Source organism: Nansenia antarctica (genome assembly GCF_963989245.1).
Source record: "Nansenia antarctica genome assembly, chromosome: 11".
Classification (NCBI taxonomy): domain Eukaryota; kingdom Metazoa; phylum Chordata; class Actinopteri; order Argentiniformes; family Microstomatidae; genus Nansenia; species Nansenia antarctica.
In genome coordinates, this window is record NC_137681.1 from 6,138,512 (window position 1) to 6,166,498 (window position 27,987).

Genomic DNA, 27,987 nt, shown 5'->3' on the forward strand with positions numbered 1-27,987 from the left:
GAGGGTGGCATGGATCCTCCACCAAGTCATTGTCTTCCTCGTTCTCCTCCTCCTCAAAGTCATCAATATAGTGAACAAAGTCATTGTCTTCCTCGTTCTCCTCCTCCTCCTCCTCAAAGTCATCAATATAGTGAACAAAGTCATTGTCACTGTCAAGCACCACAGTGTCACTGTCCAGCACCACAATTGGACATGAGGAATTGCTCCCCTGGCTCTGCTCCTCTTCATCCTCACTGTCCAATACTAGTATGTGTTCTGGCACATCATCATCATCATCGTCCGATAATACGATCAGTGGAGGAGGAGCGTAGAACACAAACTCCCTCCCTACTTCATTCCCTCTGGTTGTCTTATCTATCTGCGGTCGCACCTCCCCACCGCCCAGGACGTACCCCAGAAAGCGGATCTCCCCCCGCCCGATCACGCCAACGACACCGAAGAAAACAAAGCTGGACTCCCATTCAAAGTCTATAGAAAAGTCAAAAAGCATTAACCCCCTATATCCAGACCTTTACATTCAAACATTCTGTAAGAAGGGGGGGTGGGGCGGGGGGAACAGATGATGGATTGAGGGACACATTCACTGGAGAGAGAAAGAAAAGCAGCACAGCTATTCAACAAACAGCAGAAGAGCTGAATTGAAGCACTGGTTGCGATGAGCAGAAGGTCACCTAGAGGGGTCCAGTGCGGTAAAGAAGCGTCAGGAATAGAGAGGTCCGGAAGAGGCACGACTATTTCCCAAATTCAGATTCAGATGCACAGTACGGGTCCAGGTCCCCCTCCACTAGCTGTGTGAAGACACGTCAGATGAGCTGCTGCTGTTGCTGTTGGTCGTCTGTGCTCGCTTGATGTACAAATTCAGTAACTTCATCTTGCTACCCGTGAGTTGGGCGAGGTGGGGCTTGAGCTCTTCACCAATCACAGAGTAGATGGCCACCAGGCAAAACACGCTGGCCTTGCGAACGCTACTCTCCGTGTTGTAAATCACGATGTCTGGGAATCCCGCCCAGTCTAGACCCAAGATTAGGGGGTGCATGAGGCTCGGACTAACCGCCGCCTTGACTCTATATTTTCTCCCATTATACTTCATCTCGATGGGGACTACCGGGTATACGTGAACATCCCCATGCACACACAGTATTGACACCCTCGATGCCCCCGGTCGCACCAGGCGCTGGTGGATCATAGAATAGAATAGACTTTATTGTCGTTGTACAGTTGCCTATACAATGAAATTGTAGTGGCTCTTCCGAAGGTGCAAAAAATAAATAAAAATAAAAATAAATAAATAATCACATTCACAAACATATACACATATAAGATAAACATTTATGAACATGTCTTATGTCTACTGTTCAGTGTTCTGATGGTCCATGGGTAGAAACTGTTGGACAGCCTGTTTGTTCTAGCCTTTATGCTCCTGTACCTCACTCCAGAGCGCATCAGGCTGAACAGGTGGTGACCAGGGTGGAGGTGGTCTTTAAGAATCCTTCCTGCTCTGGAGAGGCACCGAGAGCGTGCCACGTCATCCAGGGACGGCAGGGGACAGACGATTATTTTTTTCCGCTGACTTCACCACTCTCTGCAGTCTCTTTTTGTTCACTACTTTGCAGCCAGCGTACCATGCTGTGATGGAGAATGTCAGCACACTCAATGATGGAGTGGTAGAAGGTTACCAGCAGCTTCTCCTGAGAACTCTCAGGAAATGGAGTCGCTGCTGGGCCTTCTTTACCACCGCTGTGGTGTTGGCTGACCAGGTGAGGTCCTCTGAGATGTGGGTTCCCAGGAACTTAAAGGAGGGGACTCTCTCCACAACATCAACAAACTGTATAGTTACATTTGTACAGGATCCAAAATAACCTCAAATGGCTGTGTTCCATCTACAGAATCAGAACTCATTCCACCTTGGTCTTCCTCTTGGAGCTCCTGCAGCACAGCAGGCTGCAGATCGAGACCGAGGCCCAGAGAAGGCCCCCGCCGAGGGCAAGGAGCAGCGCTGACACGTCCAGGCTGTGGTAGGAGTACCAGGGCAGGCTGTAGGCCTCAGTGCGCAGGTGGGCTGCTCCTTTGTTTCTCATAACATACTCGATCCAGAAGGTGGCGCTCGCCAACGGGGACAGGGGATGGTCACGATGCAGGCGGGAGAGCCTCTGCATACTGAGGTGGTAGGAGGGCTTCTCCAGGACATCCCTCAGGGCCCCCACGAAGCCCTCCACAACGTCTCCGTTGATGTAGAGTGGAGCAGGGTCTGCCTTTACCTTTCTGAAGTCCATGACCACTTCCTTGGTCTTCTTGATGTTGAGAGTCAGGTTGTTTGTGACACACCACTCTGTCAGCCGCTGCACCTCGTCCCTGTAGGCTGACTCATCCCCTCCGGTTATGAGCCCCACCAAGGTGGTGTCATCCGCAAATTTAATTATTGCATTGGTGGGGTGGGTGGGGGTACAGTCATGGGTGTAGATGGAGTACAGGAGAGGGCTCAGAACACAGCCCTGTGGAGAGCCGGTGCTGAGCATGAGGGTGGAGGAGTTGTGTGGACCCATCTTGACTGTCTGTGGGCGGTTGGAAAGGAAGTCTTTGATCCAGGCACAGGTGGCGGGGGGGGGAAGTCCAGGGCAGCTAGCTTGTCCACGAGGATATCGGGGATGATGGTATTAAAAGCTGCACTGTAATCAACAAAGAGCATCCTCACCGAGGACTCCGGGTGTTCTAGGTGGCTCAGAGCAGTGTGGAGGGCTGTAGAGATGGCATCGTCAGTAGACCTGTTTGCTCTGTAAGCGAATTGGTGAGGATCAAAGCCTGGGGGGAGGCGGTCTTTGATGTGGTGAGATATGAGTTTCTCGAAGCACTTTGCGACCACTGGTGTTAGGGCAATAGGTCTGTAGTCATTGAGGTTATTTATGGTTGGGGTTTTGGGGAGTGGGATTATTGTGGCTGATTTGAGGCAAGGTGGAACGGATGCCTGACTCAGGGAGAGATTGAAGATCTTTGTGAAGACAGGTGCGAGCTGAATTGCACAGGCTTTCAGCACTACCCCAGGTATTCCATCAGGACCGGTGGCTTTCCTTGTGTTCACAGACCTGAACACACGACTCACTTGATGTTCTTCGACATTGAAAGTGTATGTGCTTCCGGACTGTGATGTCAGTGTCGCTGTGTTGGGCCTTGTTGCTTCGAACCGGGCAAAGTGATGGTTTAAGTCTTCTGCCAGCGAGGCTTCTGCACTGAGGGTCACAGGAGAGCTCCCTTTGTAGTTGGTGAGGTGTTTCAATCCCTGCCACACTTGAAGTGAGTTATTGTCTGATAGGTGGCCCTCCACCTTCCTCTTATATGCCTCCTTGGCACCTTTTATGCCCCTTCTCAAGTCTGCCCTTGCTGAGCTGTACAGGGCCTTGTCACCTGTCTTGAAGGCAGAGTTACGGGCACTCAGGAGTGACTGAACTTCACTTGTCATCCAGGGCCTCCGGTTTGGATAAACACGGACGTGCTTTTCAACCATGACATTATCCGTACAGAACTTAATGTAGGATAGTACATTGTCAGTGAAGCCCTGTAGGTCTGGTTGTTCTAGGATACTCCATTCTGTCTGAGTGAAGCAGTCCTGTAGCTCTGAGAGTGAACCCTCTGGCCAGGTTTTGACAGTCTTTGTAACTGGCTTTGTTCTCCTCCTGAGGGGACAGTATGCTGGGATAAGCACGAGTGAAATATGGTCAGATAGTCCGAGATGTTGGAGGGGGGACTGCTCTGTAGGCATGCTTCAGATTGGAATAGACACGGTCCAGTGTGTTAGCCCCCTCTGGTGGAACATTGTACATACTGTACAAATTGGGGGAGGACTGTCTTTAAGCAGGCTTGATTAAAATCACCAGCAATAATCTGTACTCCCTCAGGATGTGCTAGCTGTTGTTTGTTTACAATGTTGTATAGGTGGGAGAGTTGTTTCCAGTTGTTTGCCCTTGGTATTACTTTCCTAATGACCTCTCTTTTCCTCAGGCGATGAAGGTCTTGATGACCTCTCTTTTCCTCAGGCGATGAAGGTCTTGATGACCTCTCTTTTCCTCAGGCGATGAAGGTCTTGATGACCTCTCTTTTCCTCAGGCGATGAAGGTCTTGATGACCTCTCTTTTCCTCAGGCGATGAAGGTCTTGATGACCTCTCTTTTCCTCAGGCGATGAAGGTCTTGACGACCTCTCTCTCCCCTCAGGCGATGAAGGTCTTGACGACCTCTCTTTTCCTCAGGCGATGAAGGTCTTGACGACCTCTCTCTCCCCTCAGGCGATGAAGGTCTTGATGACCTCTCTTTTCCTCAGGCGATGAAGGTCTTGACGACCTCTCTCTCCCCTCAGGCGATGAAGGTCTTGATGACCTCTCTTTTCCTCAGGCGATGAAGGTCTTGATGACTTCTCTTTTCCTCAGGCGATGAAGGTCTTGACGACCTCTCTCTCCCCTCAGGCGATGAAGGTCTTGACGACCTCTCTCTCCCCTCAGGCGATGAAGGTCTTGATGACCTCTCTTTTCCTCAGGCGATGAAGGTCTTGATGACTTCTCTTTTCCTCAGGCGATGAAGGTCTTGATGACCTCTCTCTCCCCTCAGGCGATGAAGGTCTTGACGACCTCTCTCTCCCCTCAGGCGATGAAGGTCTTGATGACCTTCTGGATGATCAGGCCACAGCCGGGGCTGCAATACCCTGCAGGCTTCATCATTGTTTCCTCCCATGGAATCAAAACATGTGACACACTTCTTACGGAGATCCACCACAGAGAGGCACCAGTGCACCCCCAGGTGGACGGGTACGAGCAGTATGTCCACTGAGAAGATGTCCATCGTCTTAGTCCAGTGGCGGACAGCCGAGTAACCGGCACTGCGCAGCTCGGAAAAGAAGAAGGTGTTGAAGGTGTGCACCGTGGGCAGGTCAGGCTCTTCACTGCGCTCCACCAACAGATTCATGTAGCAGTTTATGACTACACTCTGTAACCACTACTATACACTCTGTAACCACTACTATACACTCTGCCACCACTACTATACACTCTGTAACCACTACTATACACTCTGTAACCACTACTATACACTCTGTAACCACTACTATACACTCTGTAACCACTACTATACACTCTGTAACCACTACTATACACTCTGCCACCACTACTATACACTCTGTAACCACTACTATACACTCTGCCACCACTACTATACACTCTGTAACCACTACTATAGGTTAGGCTCTTTACTGCGCTCCACCAACAGATTCATGTAGCAGTTTATGACCTGGAGGAGGAGAGGGCAAAGACAATGGCTGAAAATTAGAAAACAATAAACATCTCTACGTTATTACTTGTTTTTCCCCCTTCTTTCCAGTTCTGTACGGCAATCTGTCACAATATGTGGTGCATGGTGATGATAACAACTCACCGCATCGTTGAGCCAGTTGAGGTGGCCGAGAGTCTGGAGGTCTTTGCGTGTGATGGTGAGTCTGAAGCCTTCACTTAGCACCTCATCTTGACTGCCCCCCCCTCAGAGATCGACCCGATCATAGACTGTAGGCAGCCCGAATCCAGCAGCGCCTCGTACGTACCCCGCTGCATCCTTACCCGGATGCGGTACACCTCGCTCGGGTCCGTGGGAGGGGTGACCTCGTCGGCGGTGGGGACAGCCCGGCCGACCTCCATAGCCGGGCACTCCCGGCGGAAGTGGCCAGGCTGGCCTGCACCGCCAGCACCCCTCCTCTGCCGCCTGTGGGGTGAAGGCCGCGCCCCCCTGCGTTGCCTCCGGCCACCCGCCCCGGGGAGCGGCCTGGCGGCGGGGAGCTGGGCCCGGGACCGCGGCGGATCCCGCCACCCCCATGTCTGGAGAGGGCAGGTGGTTCTCGGCCAGCCCGATGGCGGTGGTGAGGTTGGCGGGCCGGTGGTAGGCTACCCAGGCAGCGGTCCGCGCCGGTAGGCCCCCCACAAACCTCTCCAGGGCGACGTGGCAGAAGTCGTGCTTGTCCTCCGCTGCTAGGAAATCGCAGCGGCAGGTGTCCCGGAGGAACTTCTTCGTGGTCGGCGGCGGACGATCCATCGCTGAAGGGAAAAGTCTCCTCCGCTGAAAAGTGTCCTCCGCTGCTCGGAAGTCGCAGCGGCAGGCGTCCCGGAGGAACTTCTCCATAGGCGGCGGACGAACCATATCTTGAAGGGAAAAGTCTGGCGGGTTCTCCAGTCTTAGTAGTCGTCCTTCTCAGTCTTCAGATATAAACCCGTGCTGAACTTTTTGGGAGAATGATGGAGCGAAGTACGCCCCTTTATATAGCACCCCAGGCGGGCGCAGGCATTGAAAAATTCAGTCATTGGCTACTTTAGGTAGCGGGTAAACCAATAGGAGCAGAGCTCCCCTATGGGGCGGAGCTCCACGATATAGAACAGGGCTGCACAGTGTTTTTCCTGATCCAACGCTGTAACAATATCATTTACAGGCAATGGGACTTTCATATAAAATATAAAACAGGAGCAAGAACGATAAATTGAATAAAATAGAATAAAATAATGGGACTTTCATACAAAACAGGGGCAAGAACGATACAAGGCTAATTCCAAGTTACTCACACCTGTTCCAAGAGAAATGAGTTCTTTCAAGTTTAGAGTGCTCTGTAATGAATTCCAGGCTGCGGCCGCAAAGTGCATGAAGGAGTGCTTGCCGAATTCAGTGCAAACTTTGGGGACATTTAGGAGATAACAGTCGTTGGAACGTAAGGAGTAAGTACTCTGGGTTCTTGGAATAACCACTTAAATATTGGGGAAGTAGGCCTAAAATGGCTTTATATATAAAGGTGTTCCAGTGTGAGAGACGACGTGCAGCCAATGAGGGCCACTCAACTCTGCCATATAAGGTACAGTGGTGAGTGAGGGCTTTGCAACATGTGAGGAACCTCAGGGCACCGTGGTACACAGAGTCCAGAGATTGCAAACATTTTGCCGGGGCATGCATATAAAGAAGGGCACCATAATCCAATACAGGAAGAAAGGTGGCTGCAACTAACCTTTTCCTGGCAGCAAATGTAAAGCATGTCCTGTGGCGATAAAAGAAACCCAGTTTCAGTTTTTTGTTTTTTTAACAGGTTCTATATGAGATCTAAAAGAAAGCCGGTCATCAATCAAAATACCCAGGTACTTATAACAAGACGCTAAATTGATCGCGTTTCCTTGAAAGGAGAACACACTGTGAGGGGGCTCAGGTATCTTCCTGCCATTTGAAAAAAACATTAATTTGGTTTTGGAAACATTTAAAACAAGTATCAAGTCTATAAGCTGACTATAAGACACAACTCACAACAAATAAATTGATGTATCTGCCCCTATGTTGTCTTTCAAAGGGTAATGGAACTGTCTATGTTTGGATCATGATGCTTTCTCTTGTGTGTCAACAGGTTGCTGGATTTAGTGAACTCACAACAAATAAATTGATGTATCTGCCCCTATGTTGTCTTTCAAAGGGTAATGGAACTGTCTATGTTTGGATCATGATGCTTTCTCTTGTGTGTCAACAGGTTGCTGGATTTAGTGAAACTCTTGACCCCGACTGCTGCTTTAGTTGCCATTGAACAGTCTTAGTGCAGCCGGGATAAATGATTTTTTATATCGCTCCGTCCGGGAGCATATCGTAATGAACCGCCCTCTGCGGCGGCTGCTGGTTTGCCCAGCGAGGACATGATGGAGGGGGTGGTTGGGGTTGTCCCTGATGGACAGCAGCTTACTCATAGTCCTTCTCTCCACCACCGTCCCCAGAGTCCAGGCTCCTTCCCACCACTGAACCCGCCTTTTTTACGAGCTTGTCCAGCCGTCCGGTATCCCTCTTGGTGATGTTTCCCCCCCAGCAGACTGCAGCGTAGAAGAGAATGCTGGCCATGACAGACTGGTAAAACATGGCCAGCATCTCTCCATTCCAGAAACATTCCAGTCCAACAGGGAAGTGATATAGGGGGGGAGTTTGCCTGAAATCCCCTTAAATATAAATTGATACCAGTGATAATCTCGGCGGGCTGCGAGAGATGTCCAGCCAACCTTATCATATAAGACACAGTGGTGAGTGTTATATTTGTCTTGAGTGATGAATCTGAGTGCAGAGTGGTATACCGAATCCAGAGCCTTTAAGGTAGTGACAGCCGCGTGACGATAGATCACGTCTCCATAGTCCAGTAGACATAAAAACAGATTCAATTACTCTCTTTCTACAGCTCGGCGGGAAGTTACTGCGATTTCTGTAAAGAAAGCCAATTTTCTGACGTAGTTTGGAGGACAAGATATCAACATGATGTTTAAAAGTTAATTTTTCATCAATCCATAAACCAAGGTACTTATACCCCTTGACTCGCTCTAGTATGGAGCCATTTGATAAGGAAATTTGGAAGCTATTAACATCAATATTTCTAGACTTAGTAAAAACCATGACTTTTGTTTTGCTAGCATTTAAAACCAATTTAAGTTCTTTAAACGCCCTTTGAAGATGATCAAAAGCTTGTTGCAATTTCAGATTTGCTGACTCAAGAGAATCCGCAGTACAATAGATTATCGTATCATCCGCGTAAAGGTGAGCCTTACATGAGTCGTCCAGAGCAGTTAAAATATTGTTAATATAGATTGTAAAAAGAACCGGACCCAATATTGAACCCTGCGGAACACCCTTAGTAAGGGGCAGGAACTCAGACCGGACAGTACCAACACTTACACACTGGCGCCTATCAGAAAAGTAATTAAGGAAAAAGTTGAGAGAAGTGTTATCCAAGCCTAAGCTAGCTAGACAATGCAGAAGTAGAGAATGATCTACTGTATCAAAGGCCTTAGACAGGTCAATGAACAGGGCTGCACAGTGTTTTTCCTGATCCAACGCTGTAACAATATCATTTACAGGCAATGGGACTTTCATATAAAACACTGGGAGGGGGCTCAGGTATCTTCCTGCCATTTGAAAAAAACATTAATTTGGTTTTGGAAACATTTAAAACAAGTATCAAGTCTATAAGCTGACTATAAGACACAACTCACAACAAATAAATTGATGTATCTGCCCCTATGTTGTCTTTCAAAGGGTAATGGAACTGTCTATGTTTGGATCATGATGCTTTCTCTTGTGTGAACAGGTTGCTGGATTTAGTGAACTCACAACAAATAAATTGATGTATCTGCCCCTATGTTGTCTTTCAAAGGGTAATGGAACTGTCTATGTTTGGATCATGATGCTTTCTCTTGTGTGTCAACAGGTTGCTGGATTTAGTGAAACTCTTGACCCCGACTGCTGCTTTAGTTGCCATTGAACAGTCTTAGTGCAGCCGGGATAAATGATTTTTTATATCGCTCCGTCCGGGAGCATATCGTAATGAACCGCCCTCTGCGGCGGCTGCTGGTTTGCCCAGCGAGGACATGATGGAGGGGGTGGTTGGGGTTGTCCCTGATGGACAGCAGCTTACTCATAGTCCTTCTCTCCACCACCGTCCCCAGAGAGTCCAGGCTCCTTCCCACCACTGAACCCGCCTTTTTTACGAGCTTGTCCAGCCGTCCGGTATCCCTCTTAGTGATGTTTCCCCCCCAGCAGACTGCAGCGTAGAAGAGAATGCTGGCCATGACAGACTGGTAAAACATGGCCAGCATCTCTCCATTCCAGAAACATTCCAGTCCAACAGGGAAGTGATATAGGGGGGGAGTTTGCCTGAAATCCCCTTAAATATAAATTGATACCAGTGATAATCTCGGCGGGCTGCGAGAGATGTCCAGCCAACCTTATCATATAAGACACAGTGGTGAGTGTTATATTTGTCTTGAGTGATGAATCTGAGTGCAGAGTGGTATACCGAATCCAGAGCCTTTAAGGTAGTGACAGCCGCGTGACGATAGATCACGTCTCCATAGTCCAGTACAGACATAAAAACGGATTCAATTACTCTCTTTCTACAGCTCGGCGGGAAGTTACTGCGATTTCTGTAAAGAAAGCCAATTTTCTGACGTAGTTTGGAGGACAAGATATCAACATGATGTTTAAAAGTTAATTTTTCATCAATCCATAAACCAAGGTACTTATACCCCTTGACTCGCTCTAGTATGGAGCCATTTGATAAGGACATTTGGAAGCTATTAACATCAATATTTCTAGACTTAGTAAAAAACATGACTTTTGTTTTGCTAGCATTTAAAACCAATTTAAGTTCTTTAAACGCCCTTTGAAGATGATCAAAAGCTTGTTGCAATTTCAGATTTGCTGACTCAAGAGAATCCGCAGTACAATAGATTATCGTATCATCCGCGTAAAGGTGAGCCTTACATGAGTCGTCCAGAGCAGTTAAAATATTGTTAATATAGATTGTAAAAAGAACCGGACCCAATATTGAACCCTGCGGAACACCCTTAGTAAGGGGCAGGAACTCAGACCGGACAGTACCAACACTTACACACTGGCGCCTATCAGAAAAGTAATTAAGGAAAAAGTTGAGAGAAGTGTTATCCAAGCCTAAGCTAGCTAGACAATGCAGAAGTAGAGAATGATCTACTGTATCAAAGGCCTTAGACAGGTCAATGAACAGGGCTGCACAGTGTTTTTCCTGATCCAACGCTGTAACAATATCATTTACAGGCAATGGGACTTTCATGGGACTTTCATATAAAATATAAAACAGGAGCAAGAACGATAAATTGAATAAAATAGAATAAAATAATGGGACTTTCATACAAAACAGGGGCAAGAACGATACAAGGCTAATTCCAAGTTACTCACACCTGTTCCAAGAGAAATGAGTTCTTTCAAGTTTAGAGTGCTCTGTAATGAATTCCAGGCTGCGGCCGCAAAGTGCATGAAGGAGTGCTTGCCGAATTCAGTGCAAACTTTGGGGACATTTAGGAGATAACAGTCGTTGGAACGTAAGGAGTAAGTACTCTGGGTTCTTGGAATAACCACTTAAATATTGGGGAAGTAGGCCTAAAATGGCTTTATATATAAAGGTGTTCCAGTGTGAGAGACGACGTGCAGCCAATGAGGGCCACTCAACTCTGCCATATAAGGTACAGTGGTGAGTGAGGGCTTTGCAACATGTGAGGAACCTCAGGGCACCGTGGTACACAGAGTCCAGAGATTGCAAACATTTTGCCGGGGCATGCATATAAAGAAGGGCACCATAATCCAATACAGGAAGAAAGGTGGCTGCAACTAACCTTTTCCTGGCAGCAAATGTAAAGCATGTCCTGTGGCGATAAAAGAAACCCAGTTTCAGTTTTTTGTTTTTTTATCAGGTTCTATATGAGATCTAAAAGAAAGCCGGTCATCAATCAAAATACCCAGGTACTTATAACAAGACGCTAAATTGATCGCGTTTCCTTGAAAGGAGAACACACTGGGAGGGGGCTCAGGTATCTTCCTGCCATTTGAAAAAAACATTAATTTGGTTTTGGAAACATTTAAAACAAGTATCAAGTCTATAAGCTGACTATAAGACACAACTCACAACAAATAAATTGATGTATCTGCCCCTATGTTGTCTTTCAAAGGGTAATGGAACTGTATGTTTGGATCATGATGCTTTCTCTTGTGTGTCAACAGGTTGCTGGATTTAGTGAACTCACAACAAATAAATTGATGTATCTGCCCCTATGTTGTCTTTCAAAGGGTAATGGAACTGTCTATGTTTGGATCATGATGCTTTCTCTTGTGTGTCAACAGGTTGCTGGATTTAGTGAAACTCTTGACCCCGACTGCTGCTTTAGTTGCCATTGAACAGTCTTAGTGCAGCCGGGATAAATGATTTTTTATATCGCTCCGTCCGGGAGCATATCGTAATGAACCGCCCTCTGCGGCGGCTGCTGGTTTGCCCAGCGAGGAAATGATGGAGGGGGTGGTTGGGGTTGTCCCTGATGGACAGCAGCTTACTCATAGTCCTTCTCTCCACCACCGTCCCCAGAGTCCAGGCTCCTTCCCACCACTGAACCCGCCTTTTTTACGAGCTTGTCCAGCCGTCCGGTATCCCTCTTGGTGATGTTTCCCCCCCAGCAGACTGCAGCGTAGAAGAGAATGCTGGCCATGACAGACTGGTAAAACATGGCCAGCATCTCTCCATTCCAGAAACATTCCAGTCCAACAGGGAAGTGATATAGGGGGGGAGTTTGCCTGAAATCCCCTTAAATATAAATTGATACCAGTGATAATCTCGGCGGGCTGCGAGAGATGTCCAGCCAACCTTATCATATAAGACACAGTGGTGAGTGTTATATTTGTCTTGAGTGATGAATCTGAGTGCAGAGTGGTATACCGAATCCAGAGCCTTTAAGGTAGTGACAGCCGCGTGACGATAGATCACGTCTCCATAGTCCAGTAGACATAAAAACAGATTCAATTACTCTCTTTCTACAGCTCGGCGGGAAGTTACTGCGATTTCTGTAAAGAAAGCCAATTTTCTGACGTAGTTTGGAGGACAAGATATCAACATGATGTTTAAAAGTTAATTTTTCATCAATCCATAAACCAAGGTACTTATACCCCTTGACTCGCTCTAGTATGGAGCCATTTGATAAGGAAATTTGGAAGCTATTAACATCAATATTTCTAGACTTAGTAAAAAACATGACTTTTGTTTTGCTAGCATTTAAAACCAATTTAAGTTCTTTAAACGCCCTTTGAAGATGATCAAAAGCTTGTTGCAATTTCAGATTTGCTGACTCAAGAGAATCCGCAGTACAATAGATTATCGTATCATCTGCGTAAAGGTGAGCCTTACATGAGTCGTCCAGAGCAGTTAAAATATTGTTAATATAGATTGTAAAAAGAACCGGACCCAATATTGAACCCTGCGGAACACCCTTAGTAAGGGGCAGGAACTCAGACCGGACAGTACCAACACTTACACACTGGCGCCTATCAGAAAAGTAATTAAGGAAAAAGTTGAGAGAAGTGTTATCCAAGCCTAAGCTAGCTAGACAATGCAGAAGTAGAGAATGATCTACTGTATCAAAGGCCTTAGACAGGTCAATGAACAGGGCTGCACAGTGTTTTTCCTGATCCAACGCTGTAACAATATCATTTACAGGCAATGGGACTTTCATGGGACTTTCATATAAAATATAAAACAGGAGCAAGAACGATAAATTGAATAAAATAGAATAAAATAATGGGACTTTCATACAAAACAGGGGCAAGAACGATACAAGGCTAATTCCAAGTTGCGCTCACCTGTTCCAAGAGAAATGAGTTCTTTCAAGTTTAGAGTGCTCTGTAATGAATTCCAGGCTGCGGCCGCAAAGTGCATGAAGGAGTGCTTGCCGAATTCAGTGCAAACTTTGGGGACATTTAGGAGATAACAGTCGTTGGAACGTAAGGAGTAAGTACTCTGGGTTCTTGGAATAACCACTTAAATATTGGGGAAGTAGGCCTAAAATGGCTTTATATATAAAGGTGTTCCAGTGTGAGAGACGACGTGCAGCCAATGAGGGCCACTCAACTCTGCCATATAAGGTACAGTGGTGAGTGAGGGCTTTGCAACATGTGAGGAACCTCAGGGCACCGTGGTACACAGAGTCCAGAGATTGCAAACATTTTGCCGGGGCATGCATATAAAGAAGGGCACCATAATCCAATACAGGAAGAAAGGTGGCTGCAACTAACCTTTTCCTGGCAGCAAATGTAAAGCATGTCCTGTGGCGATAAAATAAACCCAGTTTCAGTTTTTTGTTTTTTTATCAGGTTCTATATGAGATCTAAAAGAAAGCCGGTCATCAATCAAAATACCCAGGTACTTATAACAAGACGCTAAATTGATCGCGTTTCCTTGAAAGGAGAACACACTGGGAGGGGGCTCAGGTATCTTCCTGCCATTTGAAAAAAACATTAATTTGGTTTTGGAAACATTTAAAACAAGTATCAAGTCTATAAGCTGACTATAAGACACAACTCACAACAAATAAATTGATGTATCTGCCCCTATGTTGTCTTTCAAAGGGTAATGGAACTGTCTATGTTTGGATCATGATGCTTTCTCTTGTGTGTCAACAGGTTGCTGGATTTAGTGAAACTCTTGACCCCGACTGCTGCTTTAGTTGCCATTGAACAGTCTTAGTGCAGCCGGGATAAATGATTTTTTATATCGCTCCGTCCGGGAGCATATCGTAATGAACCGCCCTCTGCGGCGGCTGCTGGTTTGCCCAGCGAGGACATGATGGAGGGGGTGGTTGGGGTTGTCCCTGATGGACAGCAGCTTACTCATAGTCCTTCTCTCCACCACCGTCCCCAGAGTCCAGGCTCCTTCCCACCACTGAACCCGCCTTTTTTACGAGCTTGTCCAGCCGTCCGGTATCCCTCTTGGTGATGTTTCCCCCCCAGCAGACTGCAGCGTAGAAGAGAATGCTGGCCATGACAGACTGGTAAAACATGGCCAGCATCTCTCCATTCCAGAAACATTCCAGTCCAACAGGGAAGTGATATAGGGGGGGAGTTTGCCTGAAATCCCCTTAAATATAAATTGATACCAGTGATAATCTCGGCGGGCTGCGAGAGATGTCCAGCCAACCTTATCATATAAGACACAGTGGTGAGTGTTATATTTGTCTTGAGTGATGAATCTGAGTGCAGAGTGGTATACCGAATCCAGAGCCTTTAAGGTAGTGACAGCCGCGTGACGATAGATCACGTCTCCATAGTCCAGTACAGACATAAAAACAGATTCAATTACTCTCTTTCTACAGCTCGGCGGGAAGTTACTGCGATTTCTGTAAAGAAAGCCAATTTTCTGACGTAGTTTGGAGGACAAGATATCAACATGATGTTTAAAAGTTAATTTTTCATCAATCCATAAACCAAGGTACTTATACCCCTTGACTCGCTCTAGTATGGAGCCATTTGATAAGGAAATTTGGAAGCTATTAACATCAATATTTCTAGACTTAGTAAAAAACATGACTTTTGTTTTGCTAGCATTTAAAACCAATTTAAGTTCTTTAAACGCCCTTTGAAGATGATCAAAAGCTTGTTGCAATTTCAGATTTGCTGACTCAAGAGAATCCGCAGTACAATAGATTATCGTATCATCTGCGTAAAGGTGAGCCTTACATGAGTCGTCCAGAGCAGTTAAAATATTGTTAATATAGATTGTAAAAAGAACCGGACCCAATATTGAACCCCGCGGAACACCCTTAGTAAGGGGCAGGAACTCAGACCGGACAGTACCAACACTTACACACTGGCGCCTATCAGAAAAGTAATTAAGGAAAAAGTTGAGAGAAGTGTTATCCAAGCCTAAGCTAGCTAGACAATGCAGAAGTAGAGAATGATCTACTGTATCAAAGGCCTTAGACAGGTCAATGAACAGGGCTGCACAGTGTTTTTCCTGATCCAACGCTCTGTAACAATATCATTTACAGGCAATGGGACTTTCATGGGACTTTCATATAAAATATAAAACAGGAGCAAGAACGATAAATTGAATAAAATAGAATAAAATAATGGGACTTTCATACAAAACAGGGGCAAGAACGATACAAGGCTAATTCCAAGTTGCGCTCACCTGTTCCAAGAGAAATGAGTTCTTTCAAGTTTAGAGTGCTCTGTAATGAATTCCAGGCTGCGGCCGCAAAGTGCATGAAGGAGTGCTTGCCGAATTCAGTGCAAACTTTGGGGACATTTAGGAGATAACAGTCGTTGGAACGTAAGGAGTAAGTACTCTGGGTTCTTGGAATAACCACTTAAATATTGGGGAAGTAGGCCTAAAATGGCTTTATATATAAAGGTGTTCCAGTGTGAGAGACGACGTGCAGCCAATGAGGGCCACTCAACTCTGCCATATAAGGTACAGTGGTGAGTGAGGGCTTTGCAACATGTGAGGAACCTCAGGGCACCGTGGTACACAGAGTCCAGAGATTGCAAACATTTTGCCGGGGCATGCATATAAAGAAGGGCACCATAATCCAATACAGGAAGAAAGGTGGCTGCAACTAACCTTTTCCTGGCAGCAAATGTAAAGCATGTCCTGTGGCGATAAAATAAACCCAGTTTCAGTTTTTTGTTTTTTTATCAGGTTCTATATGAGATCTAAAAGAAAGCCGGTCATCAATCAAAATACCCAGGTACTTATAACAAGACGCTAAATTGATCGCGTTTCCTTGAAAGGAGAACACACTGGGAGGGGGCTCAGGTATCTTCCTGCCATTTGAAAAAAACATTAATTTGGTTTTGGAAACATTTAAAACAAGTATCAAGTCTATAAGCTGACTATAAGACACAACTCACAACAAATAAATTGATGTATCTGCCCCTATGTTGTCTTTCAAAGGGTAATGGAACTGTCTATGTTTGGATCATGATGCTTTCTCTTGTGTGTCAACAGGTTGCTGGATTTAGTGAACTCACAACAAATAAATTGATGTATCTGCCCCTATGTTGTCTTTCAAAGGGTAATGGAACTGTCTATGTTTGGATCATGATGCTTTCTCTTGTGTGTCAACAGGTTGCTGGATTTAGTGAAACTCTTGACCCCGACTGCTGCTTTAGTTGCCATTGAACAGTCTTAGTGCAGCCGGGATAAATGATTTTTTATATCGCTCCGTCCGGGAGCATATCGTAATGAACCGCCCTCTGCGGCGGCTGCTGGTTTGCCCAGCGAGGAAATGATGGAGGGGGTGGTTGGGGTTGTCCCTGATGGACAGCAGCTTACTCATAGTCCTTCTCTCCACCACCGTCCCCAGAGTCCAGGCTCCTTCCCACCACTGAACCCGCCTTTTTTACGAGCTTGTCCAGCCGTCCGGTATCCCTCTTGGTGATGTTTCCCCCCCAGCAGACTGCAGCGTAGAAGAGAATGCTGGCCATGACAGACTGGTAAAACATGGCCAGCATCTCTCCATTCCAGAAACATTCCAGTCCAACAGGGAAGTGATATAGGGGGGGAGTTTGCCTGAAATCCCCTTAAATATAAATTGATACCAGTGATAATCTCGGCGGGCTGCGAGAGATGTCCAGCCAACCTTATCATATAAGACACAGTGGTGAGTGTTATATTTGTCTTGAGTGATGAATCTGAGTGCAGAGTGGTATACCGAATCCAGAGCCTTTAAGGTAGTGACAGCCGCGTGACGATAGATCACGTCTCCATAGTCCAGTAGACATAAAAACAGATTCAATTACTCTCTTTCTACAGCTCGGCGGGAAGTTACTGTGATTTCTGTAAAGAAAGCCAATTTTCTGACGTAGTTTGGAGGACAAGATATCAACATGATGTTTAAAAGTTAATTTTTCATCAATCCATAAACCAAGGTACTTATACCCCTTGACTCGCTCTAGTATGGAGCCATTTGATAAGGAAATTTGGAAGCTATTAACATCAATATTTCTAGACTTAGTAAAAAACATGACTTTTGTTTTGCTAGCATTTAAAACCAATTTAAGTTCTTTAAACGCCCTTTGAAGATGATCAAAAGCTTGTTGCAATTTCAGATTTGCTGACTCAAGAGAATCCGCAGTACAATAGATTATCGTATCATCCGCGTAAAGGTGAGCCTTACATGAGTCGTCCAGAGCAGTTAAAATATTGTTAATATAGATTGTAAAAAGAACCGGACCCAATATTGAACCCTGCGGAACACCCTTAGTAAGGGGCAGGAACTCAGACCGGACAGTACCAACACTTACACACTGGCGCCTATCAGAAAAGTAATTAAGGAAAAAGTTGAGAGAAGTGTTATCCAAGCCTAAGCTAGCTAGACAATGCAGAAGTAGAGAATGATCTACTGTATCAAAGGCCTTAGACAGGTCAATGAACAGGGCTGCACAGTGTTTTTCCTGATCCAACGCTGTAACAATATCATTTACAGGCAATGGGACTTTCATATAAAATATAAAACAGGAGCAAGAACGATAAATTGAATAAAATAGAATAAAATAATGGGACTTTCATACAAAACAGGGGCAAGAACGATACAAGGCTAATTCCAAGTTACTCACACCTGTTCCAAGAGAAATGAGTTCTTTCAAGTTTAGAGTGCTCTGTAATGAATTCCAGGCTGCGGCCGCAAAGTGCATGAAGGAGTGCTTGCCGAATTCAGTGCAAACTTTGGGGACATTTAGGAGATAACAGTCGTTGGAACGTAAGGAGTAAGTACTCTGGGTTCTTGGAATAACCACTTAAATATTGGGGAAGTAGGCCTAAAATGGCTTTATATATAAAGGTGTTCCAGTGTGAGAGACGACGTGCAGCCAATGAGGGCCACTCAACTCTGCCATATAAGGTACAGTGGTGAGTGAGGGCTTTGCAACATGTGAGGAACCTCAGGGCACCGTGGTACACAGAGTCCAGAGATTGCAAACATTTTGCCGGGGCATGCATATAAAGAAGGGCACCATAATCCAATACAGGAAGAAAGGTGGCTGCAACTAACCTTTTCCTGGCAGCAAATGTAAAGCATGTCCTGTGGCGATAAAATAAACCCAGTTTCAGTTTTTTGTTTTTTTATCAGGTTCTATATGAGATCTAAAAGAAAGCCGGTCATCAATCAAAATACCCAGGTACTTATAACAAGACGCTAAATTGATCGCGTTTCCTTGAAAGGAGAACACACTGGGAGGGGGCTCAGGTATCTTCCTGCCATTTGAAAAAAACATTAATTTGGTTTTGGAAACATTTAAAACAAGTATTAAGTCTATAAGCTGACTATAAGACACAACTCACAACAAATAAATTGATGTATCTGCCCCTATGTTGTCTTTCAAAGGGTAATGGAACTGTCTATGTTTGGATCATGATGCTTTCTCTTGTGTGTCAACAGGTTGCTGGATTTAGTGAAACTCTTCTCACACTGAGACCAGTGGTATGGCCTCTCTCCTGTGTGTATTCTCTGATGTTGCTTTAGGGTTCCTACCTATCACAGACCAGCAGTCACAAAGTGCTTTACATACGCTATAAAAACATAATTAAAGAGCAAAAGTAAGTAGCAGGTTAAAAGAAATAGGTAAACAAGTGAACATAAAAACAAGAAACAAACAACAAGTGTACAACAAATAATAACAAGACACAAAAAGACAGACAGGCTTCTTTTGGGGTTAGCCAAAAGCCTGTCTATGCAGGACAGTCTTGAGCTGTTTTTTAAAAGCTTCGACCGAGACCGCTGATCTAAGATCCAAGGGCAGAGCATTCCGGAGTTTGGGAGCCACGGTTTGGAATGCTCTATCACCCTGGGTCTTCAGTCTGGCACGGGGGACAACCAACACACCCTGGTCAGAGGACCTGAGAGACCTACTGGGGCTGTAAGGACCGGCAGTAGATCACAGATGTAGGCAGGTGCCTGACCATGGAGGGCTTTGTAGGTCATGACCAGAACCTTAAATTGAATTCTCAATTAGGTGGGGGGAGTGTCTGCAGATTGATTGTCCTCTGAGCTGAATCCACCGCAGTCACTTTTGTCTGTATGAGTAAGGTTATTCACAATGTATACGTCTTACACACCTGTTCATTTCTTCTCCAGGTAAAGGTGTTTTGCAATCACCTGCAGAGGCCTATTCCTATTCCTTTTTTGTTTTGTGAGGAAATGTAGTTAGCAACAGTGGCTCACTACACCGCTACATGGCAATAAAGTAGTTAACTACTGAAGATACTACTAACTTTTGAATTGTGTTTAACTACCACCAAGTTACTGCAAAATTAAGTTAAACTAGTAGTTGACCTACATGCAGTGGAACTACTCCCAAACACTGGATTTTTTAAATTATCTGTTAGACACTTGGCCCTCAGCATAAAATGCACATTTCAACCAAGAGCTCTCTCCTCTAAAAATAAAGGAAAAGCTTCTATAAGACACAAATCACACAATAGAATACAGTATACCCGCTCTTCCATTGAATCCACTAATATGGAAATATATTTCAGAAACAGCTAGTCACTAGTTATCATCATCTATTTCTATGGTGATGTGCTTTTTCTGTCATTTTTACCTGGTATTGTAACCGGATCCTATTCCCTCTCTTTGTGCCAGGTGTATTCACTCTTCTTTCACTCTCTTAACTGTAATCCCTTCATCTCTTCCTCTTGTTAGCATCTCCTGTGGTGTCCCAGGGTGATTGACTGGAGCCTGTATCCAAGACAACCACCATCCCCAGACACTTAAATATCCAAACAAAGCAGAGAATCTTTGCCACTTGTCGTGGAAATCTAAGTGCAGATTAGTTGGTCCTTGGTGAGACTTCGGCAAAGATGCACATACACAATACTTGTTCTTTTAAGTCTTTAATAAATGGTTGCAAGCATAGCCACTTCTAGCAAACAGAGGGCCCAGAATACAGTTAGAACATACAGTTTTCATACCTTTCCAAACCCCCTCTCCAGGGCGGGGTTTTCACACGTTAGTATCTATGGTGGTAGACTCGACTGAATGAGGTGATCTCTGAACAAACAATGATTCCTTTGCAAGGAACCACACACTCTTATCTCTTGGAACAGTTGGAACTTTAGGTGCTTACTCAGCTCTGCCTCTTTCGTCCTTTCAGGGTCATCCACATACCAAGGCCCAATCTCATTTCACCCCTTGGTCCTCCATTTTAGCGTGTTCACGCGTAGGCTAGGGGTGTCCTAATTCTTGTTTTCATGTAGGGGTAGGGCCAAGTGGTAGGGCTACATAGCCTTCCAAACTGAGGTTTTGAAGGACCAGACTCCGAAGAGAGCCACAACACATAGTGTTTGTAACATTATTAAGGACAGGTGGTAAATACAATGGCACACTATGCCGTCCCCTGAGAGACAAACACACGTTTCTTCTTTAAGGCAAGGAAATCATACACAAGGGAAATAGTCCAAACTTCCCCGGCCAGAAGGTAGCCCCTTCCAAGTACTGTAGAGCAAGGAGTGACATGCTGGTTACCGGTTGCTCTAGTACACATGGTTAATACTTCATATCTAGGGGTTAGCCTACATGGTAATCAACAACTACATAAATGTTTAATAATCAATAACATTAGAGTCATTAAAGCATGTTAACAGGCAGTATTAGATGTTGATAAACTATTAGTATTACATACACATATTTTGCCATTACACACTTGACACACAGGCCAGTGAAGTACAAGTCAGGTTCATTTGTGACATGGCTTGCTCATCTTTTGTGGATGAATAAGCAGACAATTCTTCCCGACATCACGACCTGTTAAGTAATTTGACTGGTTTGCTAAATTAATAGTCTGTCTGTGTTGTCGATCAATCTATTGAGTGTACTGCTCACTGCCAATAACACCCTAATGAAGTAAATCCTGTGAAGAAAGATAATGTCACCTAGATAGAAGTGTGTCAGGCTGACACCACTCCTAATATAAAAGCACAGACAATTGTTCAAGGTTTTGCAATTAAATGTATTTGTACAACAAGCTGCACAGATGTTTTCACTGTACATTCAAAAAAATTAATTTTCATTTGATCCTTTAACTCCAATGTGAGAATACTTAAAAAATAACAAATACTTACAAAAGGACATCATCATCTGTTTAAAAAAAACAGAGGCTAAAAAGCGATCAAATAAAATCAGCAACATGCGTTTTCTATTGATTTCACCATGTTGATCATTTCAAACACAGCCAAGGTAAGAGACAAAAAATACACAAACATAATTCTAGCCAGTTCACATATTTTTGTAATTATACATTGAAATTGCTTCTCTAAAGTTTTAGAAAGACGGGAGAAATATATTAGACGTAGCATTATATTACATTTTCTCAACAAAAATACCATCTATACAAACGTGCATCCGAAAACACATAATATGGCTCTTCTGTGTTCGTAAAAACGTACAATAATGTTAAAACATATTTAAAAACCATGTTGAAACCAATGACCAATTGTGTTCATCACTGGATCATCCGCAACCAACAGTATACTATACAGCATGGAGGACCTAGGCACTTTACATCTGTAGCCTAGCCAAAACAATTTCAACAGGTTAAAGTTCAATAATAACAATTTTCTTAAATAAATAACCACATGTTATATTATTCTATTGGGCTTGTTGACACTGGAGAGTTCTGACTAAAAGATAAGAATGTACCTGGCTTCCACATTTGCAATAGTATTGCCAACAACATGTCATAAATTTGGCACGGTACAGAGACTTCATTCATCTTTTGGAATTATGCTAATAAATGGCTAATGAACAATTACTTCAACATATCAATGCTTTGATCCACAAGTGCATGAACTTGAATATTGTTCTTAACGTATCACTGAAGGAAAAGATCAAGTACTCAGCAGGCTATACTCTCAGTAATATTTGCCTTTTTCTTTCCTTTTTGGAAAATATGTATCATATGCACCAAGTTACCTTGTAACACCTAAGATAGGATTACAGAAGTGAAACGTATAACAAAGGGGAGGCTGGTGGAGGTAGAAATCAGAAGGTGGGGGCATTACATATCATTAGAATGCAAAATTGATGAAAATGTTGGAAAAAAAAAAGCCATCATCATGACAATCATTTAAATCCATGCATCACAACGAGCATGTACTCCCGATCTCTACCTCCACTAAAACAGTCCGTCTTTTACTTACAAAGTCATACAATCAGAGGGACAATACCCATCCGCATCCAACCAGTAGTAGAAGGAGTTCTTCAGATGGCACCTTTAAGGAATTCCATACCACTCCAGGACAGTACATGTACGGTGGGAGAAATAAGTATTGAACACATCAACATTTTGTCTGGATAGTTTGAGTTAATACCGAAGTCTGGTGCAAATGTCACTTTAATAGGCTCATTGGAAATACATTAACTGGACAAAATGTTGATGTGTTCAATACTTATTTCCCCCACTGTATGACGTCATCAAACACAAGAGTGGAGAGAAGCACCTGAAGTCAATTGTAATGTTTGAACTTGTCTTGGCAACACCCAACTCCTCTCTTGTTATGACTGTGAGGCCATCTCACAACAGAGTCTTTTATAACTAATCATTTCATTTTTTTCAACAACACATTTTTGTTCCATGTATACATTCAGCTGTATAACAGCTGTATGCATTCCTCCTGGGTCCCACTGTGTGAAGTCTCATGGCAGCCCAACTGTTGAGTTTGAGTTCACCATCTCACCTTCACACATTCTAGTCTGTACTTGCTCGCTCCCTCGCTCTCCCTCCCTCACAAACCTGTCGAGTCCTCCTCCTCCTCCTCCTCCACCCCTACCGTTGGTGAGAGTAGTCTACAGCTCTCTTCAGCCAGTGGCATGGGAGAATTCTGTGTGGTCCTTCCCTTGTGTTCCTCCAATAGGGCGGCGATAGGGGTGTCACACTCCACGGTGCTGCACTTGGTGTACCTGCCTGTCTCCCCGTCCAGGCCACTGCCGATGGAGTTCTGTCTCGCCCTGGCCTTCAGGGTGGCGTGGAGGTAGCCGAGGGGGACGGGCAACGTGGCAAAGATGATCAGAAGACCCATGACAGCCAGGGCCCAGTCTGGGTAGTCCAATTTCATCTCTGATGCCTGGGCGGAAAGTGGGGGGGGGCAGACATACAGCGGGGGAGAGGGTTAAATACAAGTACTCACTGTTGTGTTAAGAGTGCTGTGCTTAGGGTAAGGGTGTCATTTTGTAATGAGTATTTTAGACAGACAGGCAGAGGCAAGCTAGAGGGGAGGGCTTACTGCTATAGAGTTCAGTCTCTATAGCATCCTTATCAAATACAATGTTGTTTTTTGGAGGCAAATACTGACAACATCCTCATATTCCGTGAAGCTATCATGAAACTATCATGAAGCCACCATGAAGCTATCATGAAGCCACCATGAAGCTATCATGAGGCCACCATGAAGCTATCATGAGGCCACCATGAAGCTATCATGAAGCCACCATGAAGCTATCATGAGGCCACCATGAAGCTATCATAAAGCTATCATGCCCTGGAGGACACAGGTGGAGCAGCCTGGGGAGAGCCCGTACCGTAGCTTGGTTCCAGGCGGTGTAGGTCGGCCGTTCCAAAACCATCCTGAGCAGACTAGCACCCAGCAGCCCCAGCATGGCCAGGAGACACATACTTCCACAGGTACTTATGGACCACCGGGGGGCGCCAGCCCAGCATCTTTGTCATCTAGGAACCTGGAATTCAGACACAACAAGACATTGATTGACATTGAAATCAGTGCTTCCTTGCAGAAATTCCCCCCGGGGAACATTCCCCCCGGGGAGAGTAGGGAGGAGCAAACTGTCTGCGTCGTCAGAAACTTGTCTCCCGGCAAGTTTCACCCTCAAACCGACTTGACTACTCCTAAGAAACAATTCATCTGTCAATAATTGTTGATGTTTTTCCTCCAGCAAATTTCTTAGTAACATGACTTTGAAACTGGAAAAGCAGTTGTGTGGTTGAATGCGAGGCATTTATTTAGTTTGGAAATGTGGACTGAAGTTGTGAATCATTGGTTTAGTTCCACATTTAGGACAACATGCTCACTTAACCCTGAATAATGAATTCTAATAGGGTTAGACTCAATTCCTTAAATCATTTTCTTCATCCATGACAGATCATGGAGATCAACCCAAATTTCGTTGTATGGTACCTGTACTATATCAATGACAATAAAGACCATTATATGGGACCATTATATGGGTATATCAGTATTAACTGAATTTTATGTATAGTCTGTGAATATCACACACACACACACTGTTATCATTACTGTATGTTATGTCATTGTGTGTATAACCGTACCACATACACGTTCCTCCCCTAGAGTGTGGTGCTGTACTAAAAGACCGGGTCTAAAGTAGGCCTATGCTATTCACTGTCAGAATTTCAGTATGGATGAACTGAATACAATTAGTTCAGTGGCTAAATGGCACCACTTTCCACCGTCTTTACCCACAGGAAATAGTGAACACTCCCCACTACTCATTTCAAAATATTATAACACGGTTTATGCATAAGATACAATGAAAAGAAAACCAAGAGTCAGTGTATAAGTTTGAAATACTATAGCTAATAGTAGTTTATTAAATGGATTGAAAGAGAAAATGATGAGTAGCCCAGGCCTGACAGGTATATAATGAGTAACCTATTCATTTGTAGTCACATCTCATTTCAAGTCAATACAATGTGCTTTGAGTTGCATTCATGTACGAACCTAACCCTAACCCTATAAATAAAGTTTCACTTCACTTCACAATACAAAATAAAGAATACTAGGATACATAAACACATCCTCCTCTTCCACCTCTTCCTCCTCCTCAAAGTCATCAATATAGTTAAGTCATTGTCTTCCTCGTTCTCCAACTGCTGTGTTTAACTGTCAATTAGATTAACAAAACATTTTTTTTAAATTCAACAGGGATTGACACCAAGGCTGTAGTTTATTCTAAAGATTTGTTGTTAAACATCCTTTTGTTATCATTTTAAAATATTAGCATGTCCATATTTTGCCCAGTCCAAACATTGCCGTTGCACAGAAATCTCCATACTGTGTGAACCTTAACACATCCGCGTTACAGACACATACCATAATAATATGCTTATGAGAGCTAGATTAATAATACATGGGGAGGCTGGTGGGGGTAGACATCAGAGGACAGACTCATTGGAATGCAGGGAAAGTAATGAGGGATGGTATCAAATACACTCACTCTTTGCCTTTGCGTTACAATGAGGCCGTCCTCCCTCCTCCTCCTCCTCCTCCTCAAAGTCATCAATATAGTGAACAAAGTCATTGTCTTCCTCGTTCTCCTCCTCCTCCTCCTCAAAGTCATCAATATAGTGAACAAAGTCACTGTCAAGCACCACAGTGTCACTGTCACTGTCCAGCACCACAATTGGACATGAAGAATTGCTCCCCTGGCTCTGCTCCTCTTCATCCTCACTGTCCAATACTAGTATGTGTTCTGGCACATCATCATCATCATCATCATCGTCCGATAATACGATCAGTGGAGGAGGAGCGTATAACACAAACTCCCTCCCTACTTCATTCCCTCTGGTTGTCCAGGGGATCACTCTCAGGGGTGATCTGTCTCTGAAGCCAGGAGACGATACATGAGTGTCTCTCAGACGATGGTGGGACACAGAGGAAGAAGGATGACCTAAGAGAATAATGACATATTATCATATAGTCATCAGTGTTTCCCCTAGGTTTGCTGCCTTGGGAGGGTGGCATGGATCCTCCACCAAGTCATTGTCTTCCTCGTTCTCCTACTCCTCCTCCTCAAAGTCATCAATATAGTGAACAAAGTCATTGTCACTGTCAAGCACCACAGTGTCACTGTCACTGTCCAGCACCACAATTGGACATGAGGAATTGCTCCCCTGGCTCTGCTCCTCTTCATCCTCACTGTCCAATACTAGTATGTGTTCTTAACCATAATGGCTCAGTCAAAACTTATAGCAACAAAAAAAAGTTTGTAAATACGTAAATAGTTAGTTTGTAAACCTGGTCAGCCTTTTAAAAATATATATAATTTAGCCTTTCAGAATGGCATATACAGTAATCCAAATGAGTTGATTACATCACCTAGCTACTTTTGATAAGGCCAACAGCTACTTCCATTACAGAGGAGTTGGAAAGACTGCTCCCGTACCCAGTCATGACCTGGTCCTCCATTCAAAGAACAGCACCTTTAACAAGACCTATTCGACCATCACGGGTTTTCGGCTCTATGAGCTGATTAGTTGCAGTTGCTGCAGACCTTAGTGTGAGAGGTGATGCAATGCTCTGAGTATTTCTTCTCCAGTTTTTGAAAATGTCCTGTCTTTAACTTTTTAGGTACACTCATAATGACTTTCACACTAGCTAAGTAGCTGACGAATGGACCGGAAATCAACAGCCAATCAATTTGATTCGGAAGTACGCCACAAAGCCTAGTGCATCTAGTCTATTGCGGTTGAAGAGATGTGACCATGTTACTGTAGTTGGTAGGGGTGTGTGTGTCACGATTCTTCCACGACATTACTTTCAACTTCACATGCCATCTCTGGCCTTGTAGCCAACTCTAAACAAACATGGCTAAGCTAACCTGCCTCTTACAGGAAGTCACATGACTCATATGGCCTCTTACAGGAAGTCACATGACTCATATGGCCTCTTACAGGAAGTCACATGACTCATATGGCCTCTAATAGGAAGTCACATGACTCATATGGCCTCTTATAGGAAATCACATGACTCATCGCCTCTTATAGGAAGTCACATGACTCATATGGCCTCTTATAGGAAGTCACATGACTCATACGCCTCTTATAGGAAGTCACATGACTTGTAGCATCGAGTGGAGAAAACAATTATCTATATACAATCAGGACAATTGTTAGCCAACATAAACCCTGTATGTATTCCTGACATACAGCAAAATAAAACCCAAACTGGACAGTATATTCAATATATACAAGATAAACAGCAAGCAGAGAAGGACACTTAAATCAAGGATGCTGATTGTGTTGGGTGTTCCCCAGCGTGTGTCTGGTGATCTGAAGCTTCTTACTGTCTAAGACTATCTACAAAACATCAACGTGAAACTTTTCTCGTAATATTAACATGGAAATCCCAGCAATAAAATAAATTGTGTAAGACCGTCGATCGAAGAACCCAACCTAGATATGCTATCCTTTATCACAAGTCATTTATCATTTGTGTAACTCTTTTTTTTCGTGATCAGGAAAGGTATGAACGCTTACAACTGAATACTGAGCAGGTTAAACACGTTAAATATGTTTCCCACATCCAAATAAAAAAAGGTGTTAGTATTTTACAAATATTTTTTAAAAAGTAAACCTTTTATCTATTTAGGCATTTCAAAATATATTCCATCAAAAATAGTCTGACATTTTGCTGGTAGAAAATAAATGATATATAAATGATGAGGTTTGAAGCTAAATGTTTACTGTAGAATCGTGTCATGTTAGATTTACTCCCTAACCTTTCTAAAGACTTCTTTCCATCCTGTCAGAACATCTTACATATGTTTTTTTTTCTTTTTCTTCCAGTGGATGGTGTTTAAAAGACATTTTCAAACATGCAATAAACTGTAAAGTAAAAAAAATCCATAATTACGCAA